This window comes from Callospermophilus lateralis, chromosome 4, assembly GCF_048772815.1.
Source record: "Callospermophilus lateralis isolate mCalLat2 chromosome 4, mCalLat2.hap1, whole genome shotgun sequence".
NCBI classification, from domain to species: Eukaryota; Metazoa; Chordata; class Mammalia; order Rodentia; family Sciuridae; genus Callospermophilus; species Callospermophilus lateralis.
The window spans coordinates 60,864,686-60,874,885 of record NC_135308.1 but is presented as its reverse complement, the minus strand read 5'-3'; the positions used below and the strand labels follow the sequence as shown (position 1 = coordinate 60,874,885).

The window sequence follows — 10,200 nt, the reverse complement described above, 5'->3', positions numbered from 1 at the left end:
CAGCTATCGCCCTCCTCGGACTATTCCCTGAGGACCTTAAAAGAGCATGCTATATGGATACTGCCACATCAATGATCATAGCAGCACAATTCACAATAGCAAGACTGTGGAACCAACCTAGATGCCCTTCAATAGATTAATGGATAAAAAAAATGTGGCATCTATACACAATGGAGTATTATGCAGCACTAAAAAAATGACAAAATCATGGAATTTGCAGGGAAATGGATGGCAATAGAGCAGATTATGCTAAGTGAAGCTAGCCAATCCTTAAAAAACAAATGCCAAATGTCTTCTTTGATTTAAGGAGAGCAACTAAGAACTGAACAGAGGGAAAGAGCATGAGGAAAATATTAACATTAAACTGAGACGAGTGATGGGAGGGAAAGGGAGAGAGGAGGGAAATTGCATGGAAACGGAAGGAAACCCTCATTGTTATACGAAATCACATATACGAGGTTGTGAGGGGAAAGGGGGGAAAGGGAGAGAACGGAACAACAACAGATGAGGTAGAGAGGGAAGATGAGAGGGGACGGGAGGGGGGATAGTAGGGGATAGGAAAGTCAGTGGAATACAACAGTCACTAATATGGTATTATGTAAACATTGTGAATGTGTAACTGATGTGATTCTGCAATCTGTATTTGGGGTAAAAATGGAAATGCATAACTCACTTGAATCAAATGTATGAAAGATGAATAAATAAATAAATAAATAAATAAAAAGTAATTGGGTCAAATTAATATATATGTATAGATGAAATCCAAACTCTAAGAAGCATCTCAGATTAACATATCTAAATTTTTACTGGAAAAGCACATGATTCCTCTTCTGAGAGAAGGACTGTAAAAAATGGTTTTTTTTGTTTTTTAGGTCAAATAAATCAATGTTTATGCCACTGATGAGTAGAGCCACTAGGAAATCATCACCTGCTTTAGGGATTAGAATCCTGCATTTGAGAACATAATTAAAAACATGAAAGTATTTACACATGAATTTCCACAAAATATGGAAGTGATTCAGAAATGTGTTATGTATCACATTAAGGTATATATGACCCCAGTAAATATAAAGCATACATTTATTGGTGCAAAATGTGTTCTGACTTCACAGAAGATGTACACCTAAGCAGTATTTGAAAAAATGACTAATGATAGAAAAAATACTGACAAATACCTTTTCAATATTGACTTCAAGTTCATAGACAGTATAGTATCATGAATAGTTATGACACCTTGGTAAAGGTTTTTGTTAAACTCACTGCTTTCTGGCAATTTTTGCTGGACATTTTCCTTTTCTAACTTTCCTGTTTTATTCAAAAGATTGCACCAATTCAAATGATAACCCAAAGTGAGCATCACTCTTTTAGTGAATCACAAAGCAAGGAGAACTCCAGCATGTTTTATGATTGGGATAATCAAGGTGATTTAGAAAGAAAGAGTATTAAAATTGTGAAGAACTTAGAATGAAATTCGGGGGTGTATTTTATAAAACAATTAATGAAGAATAAAACCAGACAAGAAAGTCATTGAAGACTTTAAGTTAATTATTAAATACTGAGTGAATCTAAGAAATAATGAAGCCAAATTTTATAAAATGAAAAGTGTTTCCTAATCAAATTATATTAGAAATATATATATAGTTTGATACCAGAGAATTGAACCCAGGAGCCTTGTTTTATTCAGCTTTTTCACTGTTGTGACTAACGGGCCTGACCAGAACAACTATAAAGCAGGAAAGTTTTATTTGGGGGCTATGGTTTTAGAGGTCTTAGTTCACAGAAGGCTGTTTCCATTCCTCAAAGAAAGGCAGAACATCATGGTAGAAGAGTGTGTCAGGGGAAAGCAACTCACATGGTGATCAGAAAACAGAAACAAATATATATATATATATATATACCCCAGAGCCATGCCCCAAATGAACCATTTCCTCTAGCCACACACCACACCCCACTGTCTCCAGTTACCACTCAGTTAATCCCACCAGGAATTAATTCACTTGTGTCATAGGTTAAGGCTATGAGCTAATCATTTCTCCTCCCAACCTTCTTGCATTGTCTCACATGTGAGCCTCTGGGGGACATCACATCTAAACCATAATAGGTCCTTAGCCACTGAGTCATATCCCCATCCCTTTTTGAATTTTATTTTGAGACAGGGTCTCACTAAATTGTTTAGGACCTCATTAAATTACTGAGTCTGGCTTTGAACCCAGGATCCTCCTGTCTCATCCTCTTGAGTTGCTGATTACAGGTGAGCACCACCATGTCCAGCTAAAAAGGCAAATATCTCATGCAGGTTTTTGCATTTTTGCAAAGTGTGTGTGTGTGTGTGTGTGTGTTTGCATGTAATGTTTACAATGATGGCTTTAAGTTATTCCTAAAATACTCCTATCTTATCTTTGATCACATTGATAGAAGTATTCAGATATTTTCCCTCATTTTCCCCACAGGAGTGAATTCAGTAGAATCTTTCAATTTGGAAACAGTCAAGTCACTGACCATCTGACTCCTTAGATATTCTCAGCAGTACTCTTAGCAATCTGGAAATCTCTCCCTTATAATTTCCTCTCTCTCTCTTCCCTCTTTCATACATAGTCAATGTTGAAATTCAACATTAGCTTTGAAGTAAAAGAAGTAAGAAATAGGTAGAAAGGAAACATAAAGGAAGGACTAGGGGATGTTAGAGGGATGAGGCTTTCTAGGAAACTGAGGCAGCATACAGATATTCCCCACCACCACTCTTCAAACCCTGATTCTTGAGATCAAGTCAGACTTTAGACATGTTGCTCAATGTAACAGGCATGGTTTATTGAAGGGATAGTGAAAGGGAGAGAGTTGGGTCCTCTCTGGAAAGAGAGGGACAGCATGCCTCTCTCCTACATTATTGGGATTATTGGGGATCTCATTAAAACTAACCTCTGTTTATGCCTCTGATTTTTTCCATCACATAAGCCAAGGATCCCACTGGTCCCCAGTGGAGTTTCACCTTCTCTCCAAGGAACTCCTCTGGACCCTTCTTCAGAAACACCTCTTCTCCCATGACAGCTTCAGAATAGTAAGAGAATAATCACTATGCAGGATTCAAAAAGTACAGAACCTATTCACAGGAAGAATTCACACATCCAAAACAAATGTGTCACTAATAATTAACAATAATAGCCATGTCTCTGAAGGAAGAACATGAAAATACAGCATGGAAGTAAATGTAAACCCCAGCCCACACATGTCCTTAAAGAAATAAGCAGAAATCTTTGGTTGTTTTTGAATATTAGATGCTACAATTTTACTTGTTTTAAAATGTAACTTTATTATTATTTAAATACACACACACACACACACACACACACACACATATATATATATATATATATATATCACCATATGCTCAAGTTTATTGTACAGTCACAAGTTACAAATGGGAAACTAAGCAGAACACTGTATCAGCTTTCACTAACTCACACCAATGTAGCCAATGACAGATTTGAGAAGAAAACTCATTTTATGTCCCAACTAATGTGGGTGATCACAAGAGAATCTAAATAAAGATAATTACTTCCTGTGTTATTTAGGTAGCAAATTATTTTGATATATACAGCTTCCAAGTTATCTTAAGATATTTCCAAGTGTTTCAAAGCTGGTGAGGAAGAGTTTATATTCATCCTGAAATAAATCATAGAATGGAGTGTTTAACTTCTTTGTATATCCACAGCAAAAACATTCTTGCCCACTAACAGAAATAATACTAAATCTCTGTTCTTTAGGCTTACTAAATTAATGATGAATTTGATATTAGCTGGGTTTGGTTGCATTGTTGTATTGTACTTGATAACAATGACAATGAAGACCAGATTTTTGTAGAACTTAAACAAGTTAAAGTAATAAAACAGATTATGGATTAAATATAAGAAAAAATTAATCACATGTACCCAATTATCATGTTAAAATATTGCACCATTATCATTACAGAAAATTTTCTCTCCAGGGATGAGGATTGAACTCAAGGCCTCATACATACTAAGCACGTGCTCAACCACTCAGCTAAATCTAAACACCCAGTTTCCAGGAAAGAATTCTGGTGGTATCATAATTTTTTTTAAAAAAAGTTCAACTATGTTGGGCTGGGGATGTGGCTCAAGTGGTAGCGTGCTCGCCTGGCATGCGTGGGGCACTGGATTCAATCCTCAACACCACATAAAAAATAAAATAAAAATGTTGTGTCCACCGCAAACTAAAAAATAAATATTAAAAAATTCTCTCTCTCTCTCTCTCTCTCTCTCTCTCTCTCTCTCTCTCTCTCTCTTAAAAAAAGTTCAACTATGTAACAGATATTCAAATCCAAATTCAGGTAATTACAAAGCTTTTAGTAGCTTTAAAAGTCAACTGTATTGTAGTGTGTATTAAATACCTGTACAAAAACAAATGTGGATGCTAAGGTCCAAATTTAGATTTTTTTAAAACAACAATGAACAGCAAAACCTCAAATACTAAATCAGAAATGGTAATTGTAAGAGATACTATTTTATATAAAGTAGGAACTGAGGCCCTGACTGTCTTATGTACATTGAATAAAAACCATCATGTGAAATTTCATTATTTAAATATCCACAAACAGGGCAATATATGTGTATTAACCTCTCTGAATTTATTAATAAAGAGAAGACCAACAAATTATTGCTCTCAATTTTGTGGTTAAAAGGAAGACACTGGGTACATTCAGCAGAAGTCTTAGAATTTTATCCCTCATGAATAAATTTAAATCTGTAATCAAGTTTGTAATTCTAACAATTCAGAATGTAGTATAACTTAAAAATCATAGTTAAGTTTCTGAATTTCTTTAACCATTTTCATGCAGTTGAAGCTGTTCTCTTTCTTGTTCTTCTTGAGGTGGTTGAACACATTTTAAAAAGCCCATCCTGTACATTACAAAACCCAAAACAGCCAGCAACACAATCCTGCCAGAACTGCTAAAATGATCACCCACACAGTCATAGGCTTGGGGCTGAATGCCCCAGGTGACATTAGTGGTAACTAATGTGGATTTTAAGATATCCTCAATTGGAAGGATTTTTAAAGGAAATTCTATGACATTAAATGAAGCAGATGACTTCAGAGAATATGAATGATTCTGGTATTTCTTATTTACAAAAGTCTCAGTCCACAGTAAAGACTTTACATACAGAATTGTACTTGTGCCTCTGTCTAGTTGCCTAACTTGGCAGACAATCCTCAGGCTCTGAGCAATTCCACAACCCAAATTGTGAACATCTCCTTCACTGAGAGCAAGATCTCACTTTGTGATGAGATGGTTCTGGTCACCTTACTCAGCAATTGTGTCATTCTTCTTAGTTGTTTGTAAAGATGAGATCTTGATTCTTAAAGGGTTGATCTCCATATTTGAAGTACAATTCATTGGCCCATCAATGTCATGATGAAAGATGTACAACAAAGTGTTGTTGTTATGTTTATAAGGCCACTGAAGATTTAGCATGGCTTTGCTGAATGAACTTGAACTATTGTTTCTCAGCTCCTAAATGTGCTGAACAACTGGTCTAACATCTTCTTCAGTCTTGGGTTTCTCCATGTGCTCCCAATTTGGAATAGGAAGAAAGAAATAGGACTTAAGACTCTTCTTATCCCCACAGCAGCTATAACAGCAAGGTCAACTCGGTAAGATACAAGGGGCTTACTTATCAAAAAGATTAGAACTTTGAATTTGTAAATAAAATTTTACAATCTCTGATTGCTGGTGTACACTGAATCAAAGACCAGCTAAGAGTTGAGTTTCAGTCTGCATTGGGTTTCCTAGGTCACATAGCACTTGGCGGGTTTGGCTTTCTGTCTTAACTGCATAAGAAAGTCTTGCTAATGCTTCACTCTTCCAGACAACCCTGATGAAATCAGCCTGTGGTAGCATGGAAATGCTGAGCTCAGCTTCATAGCCGCCTTCTCCTTGATTCTGAGCCTTAACAATCAATGTGAGAGGGTTGTCATCTCCAATATAGATCTTCTTTTGATAACTATGTACAGAAACTTCCAGTTTGGGTTTACAGACATTGGCTTCACCACAGTCAAGTAGAAAATGAGCCTATCCACTGATGTTGGCAGGGGTGAACTGGTTAAGGATGGGTCACAAGCCTATGGCATCAGCAGCTGTTCTATAATTCAACTGATGCTCCATAAAAATAGTAATTGGAGTAAGTTTGTCTCTAAATTCATATTCATCTGCAGATATGCTATCAGATCTTTCACACTGCATCTGCACCCTCAAGAAATTGTCATGGTCATGGAGTGACCTGGGAACCTGTTATGGAGAAACAGTGCTTGCCAAATTGATCCTTTTTGCTTGAATGTATACAAAAGAAGCTCCATCTGGAATAAGTATCCTTGGAAATGCTCCTTTGCATTCTGCCTTTAAGCAGAACCTGACATTAAAACAGGAAACTTTGAGAGCTGTCCCAGGCAATGGGCAGGTTTTATTGTCTTGATTTTAAATGCTAGAGTATACTTGAAGGCCAGCATTTATGGTGATAACAGGTCTGGTCCTGTATAAGACAGCTCGATCTACACATAAAGCTCCTACATTGAAATCTGGATATCCATTTTTGTCTATGTCTGTGGCTTCCTTCATGGAATAGCCAAAGCTTGGCAGCATCCTCTGTGCAGCCCACTGCCCTTCAAGGATCTGAGATGGCACCATGTTCAAGCCTGTTGATCTTTCATTGAAGATATAAACAATTCCTTTTTTATCTTCTCCCCCATTTGGAGCAGTGATTGCAATATCATTGAAGCCATTCTGGTCCAGATCTCCCAAAGGAGCTATGACACTACCAAACTGTGCCAAGACCTCAAACCCATTCAGCTTTGTAGTCTGGAATTCTCCTGAAGCTTTCTGCAGAGACACAGAGACCTGCCCCACCTCTTGAAGTTTGCCATCAGAGCCTCAATCCATGAAAAAATGGTGCTAAAAAAAAGAAAGAAAACATCTGCATAATCATCCCCATTAATGTCAGTGGCAGCTACAGAAAATCTGAAATATGCAGCCATCTGCTCACCAGTAAAATTGTGCAAGAAAGACATGTTATTCCCATCATAAAAATAAACCACTCCCAGAGTCCTTGCTGCTTTTGGAACTCCTGAAACAAAGTCATTTATGCCATCACCATTGAAATCTCCAACAGCCAGTGAGTAACCCAACTAACTGTCATCAAAAATTGCTTGAACATTGGGGTCATATTTCGATAAGGATTTCTGCCAATTGATCCAAGATGAGCTGACATTGTTAATAAAAACTACCAGGACCACCAAGAAGTACTCTGTCAGCTTTAGTAAAATCAATGCTGAATCCTCCTTGACAAATTCCCTGTCCATCAGCATCAATATTTTTTGACTTGCATGGAACATACTCATCAGTCTTTATTTCATCTTGAAGAAAGCAAATTCCAGCAGGCTCTCTCTCATGTTTCAGCTCACTCCTCCAGTGGTACAAGGGAGCCAGGCCAAAAATTTATCCAGTTTTGACCTCACAGTTGCTCTAAACCACTGGGGGGATTTAAACTCCCATGGATCATCCTTGGCATAATCTCTATTGCCTGTTGCATAAAATTCAGTTGGTTGGCACTTGTGGCTAGAAGGCCAGTCACATTTGAGGACTTACCTTTCTTCTACAATCCCGAGCTGGATAGTGTTTGCTTAAGGGAGCTTCTACCAGAAAGGCACTGTGCACGAAGAAGAAATCCACTGCTTAAGCCAAGTAACTTCCCTCTGGGCCAGAGTACTCTGCAGGACTGTTCACTCTAGGTTGAAGGCGATGCAGAGGCAGCAGGAGTACTGAGACAGAAGCAGGAGGAGGCAGGGGCCAAGGCGCACTTGGCTGAGTCCGCCCAGAATGCCAAGCTTGGAGGGGCCACCGTTCCTGGGGCACATGGTACCAGGGACCCGCCGCCTGTGTGCGCCCAAACTTTGGGGCTTGCTTCACAGCTAGCCTGGGACAGTGCTGGGAAAAGCAGGAGGGCTGTTTCCAAGAGGATACCCTGGAAGGGAGGCGCAGGGTGCAAGAGGTGGGGTCAGCAGTGCAGGTGCCCCTCGCCTCCTCTGAGCTCCGTTCAATGCAACATCACGGGATGGGGACTCTAAAATAGATTTTAAAATATACCTTTTCATAAGTTTAAGATGATCCTAGATTTGCAGATTCACTGACATTTAATAGGGAACATTAACCTTAGACTATGAAGGTAAAGTAAATTCATGTATTTTAACCTGCTTCTCTACAGCTTTCTCACTTGTCAATCATTAGTGGATGAAAGCCTTCTCTGTACTCATTCTGACACAAGTCTTTTTTTGTTTTTTTTTTTTTTTTTGGTCTGGTTGTGTATGCCTTTTAGAGTCAAACCTTGCACAACTTTTATTCATTCTCACTTGCAAACATTAATATCCCATCCATACTTCCTTTGTAATTCATTGATTTTACTATGGCTTCAAGAATTGTTGCATCTTTGTTTTCCTTTTCCTTTTCTTTTCTTGAATTCTATATGGTGACCTGAAAAGAACATGTTAAAACGTGATTTTATGCAATAGCTATCAAATATGTAAACTTTAGTATTCCAAGAGCTTGTGCACAGCAAGGAAAAAAATTCAAGAAATATTTAATGAAATTAATGAATCCACATTTCCCCACTTGTCTTCTGTGTCCTGTGCTCATTAAAATGGAGAATATGGACTGTAGGGGCCATTTTTCTGCTTTAGGGTGATGTTTCTTGCTTGATCTAAAAGTAGAACTAAAGCATCTCAGCAGTTTCAAGCTGGCACAAGTACATTGCTTTCTAGCTTGAAATGCATAATTAACCAGAAATCTAGTTGTTGAACAGCTAAACTGACTTTCAAAAAAAGGCCCCATTATAGTTCAAATGAATGCTGAGAAGTGGGGTGTCACAGTGGTTTTTTTGTTGTTGTTGTTGCTGTTGTTTTTTACAGACAAGCTATATCCACTCAATTGACAAAGGCTCATTTTTCAAAGCTGATGAAAGCTTAAGGGTAATAACAATTATCTCTGTTATCAAGTACTTGTATCCAAGAGTGTATTTATAATCCTATGGAAATTCTATAATTTACTAAACCACTAAGCAAGTCCATGCTATTCGCCCTCCCCAGCCCCACAGGAAGCATCTTATCTCAACAGAGAATTGGAGTCAATGATGTAAATTAAGTAGTTCTCATAAGGAAGACAGGAGAAAAATGCTATAAAAGCATGCTTCCCAATTTCCAACAGAAATACCCAATAATTGGATAGGATACCAAATTTCACAGCACAAATGTATCTCCTGGTTACAGAATGAGAAAGATACCCAAGCAGGATTAGTGGCTTACAGTTAAGATATGCTGTTATATCTACTATTGCTAACAGCAATTTCACAAGGAAAATTAAAATATATATGGGAAAACTTATGGATCAAAGCCAAGGAATGCCTTAAATATAGATTTCTTCAGAAATGTGCATGAATATTACCACATCTTTAAATGGTAATTTTTAAGAGATTATCTTCAAAATACATGATGACTCATGATGTAATAATTGCCCTCTTTCCATCACCTTCTACAAAATAGAATTCTTGAGAGATCCCATGTCCTAATCTGCCTCCCAATTACAAAAAAAAACTTTTTTTTCTGGTACTGGGAATTGCACCCCAAGGGCACTTAACTACAGAGCCACATGCCCAACCCTTTTAAAAATATTTTATTTAGAGACAGGGTATCACAAGTTGCTTAGGGTCTCACTAAGTTGCTGAGGCTGGCTTTGAACTCCTGATCCTTCTTCCTCAGTCTCCAGATCCATGGGTATTATATGCGTGCACCCCTGTGCCTGGCTCAAGAAGAAGAAGGAAGTTCACCTTTTCACATTTGTAGTGCAATGCTTACTCTGTCAAGTCTATAGTTGATCTGGACATGTTTTTATTTTTTTTAGAAAAGTTAACAAGAAGAATGAGGTTATTCTTCAAATGACTTTGATGAAATTCAATCTTTATACTTGAGCTAATAACTCTTTTATTTCTTCATTGTCTTCCTCCCCTCCTTTTCTTCTTTCTGCCTTCTGTCCTCCCTCTTCTCTCCCTCCCTCCCTCTCTCCCTTCTTTCCTTCCTTCCTTTCTTCCTACTGTGGTTAATCCATGAAACACTCCAGCTATGTCATTCTGATTGTACTAACAA

At 37.7% G+C, this 10,200-nt stretch overlaps 1 pseudogene; it reads right to left on the bottom strand.

The window, feature by feature from the left end:
* Positions 1 to 4,816: 4,816 nt before the first annotated feature.
* On the bottom strand, positions 4,817 to 8,290 carry LOC143398258 (integrin alpha-V-like; annotated as a pseudogene).
* Between the last annotated feature and the right edge of the window lie 1,910 nt (positions 8,291 to 10,200).